Below are 977 nucleotides of genomic sequence, written 5' to 3'. Positions count from 1 at the left end.
TGTGTGTGTGTGTGTGTGTGTGTGTGTGTGTGTGTGTGTGTGTGTGTCTTCCTTATGATGTGAGCTCCTTGCATCTTGGAAGCCAGGAACTGTCTTACTGATTTGATTTGTGATTTGATCTGCCATTTCAGCTAGTGGCACCTGGTTCTTCTCCGCTTTTCTCTTTCTCTCACAGTTTACAACTCCCCTCCCACATCAGCGAGTCCTGTCAATTCTATTTTCAAAATACATGACGATTCTCACCAGTTTCCACACCTCTATTCCCATGACCCAGTTCTAGCTATCATTGTCTTCCTCCTGGATTAGTAGGAAAACCTCTTACCCAATCTCTGATGCCACTCTTGAATTCCTATAATCAGTTCTCCACAAAACAGTTCAGACCTTCTTAAACATAAACCAGACTCCTCTACAGACCCCTCTACTCTGCCCAATTCATAGATTCTCTCACACTTGAAATTAAATCCGAAGTTTTCACCTTGGTGTGGTCTGCAAGGCCCCATAGGAGCTGCTTTCTTCCCCAACCTTATCTCCCACTCCTCTGCTCTGATTTGTACCACTCTCCCTCTGGCAACACCATACTTGGTCTCACTCTTATTTCTGGAACATACCAAGGTTATTCTCACCTGAGGACAGTTTCAATTGCTGATAATTCAGTCAGGCCTAGACTGTGCTTCCTTGATCACCCCCTAGTTCATTCTCTCCTCATTAAGGTCTCTGCTCAAATTTCACCTCCCAGAGAAACTTCCTTCCACAGCTTCAAAATAACCTCCTTCTCCTCCCTCCCTGTCCCTAGACAAGCTCTAGTTCTTGGCCTGTTATTTTATTTCCTTGTATTATCACTACATGAAATTACATTATATGTGTTTTTTTTTCTTTTCTTTCTTTCTTCCTTTCTCCTTCCTCCTTCCCTCTCTTTTTTTCTTCCCTCCTTTTCTTTCTTTCTTTCTTTCTTTCTTTCTTTCTTTCTTTCTTTCTTT

This window comes from Herpailurus yagouaroundi, unplaced genomic scaffold, assembly GCF_014898765.1.
Source record: "Herpailurus yagouaroundi ecotype Mexico unplaced genomic scaffold, PumYag 182, whole genome shotgun sequence".
Taxonomy (NCBI): domain Eukaryota; kingdom Metazoa; phylum Chordata; class Mammalia; order Carnivora; family Felidae; genus Herpailurus; species Herpailurus yagouaroundi.
Note: the sequence above shows the minus strand (reverse complement) of the source record.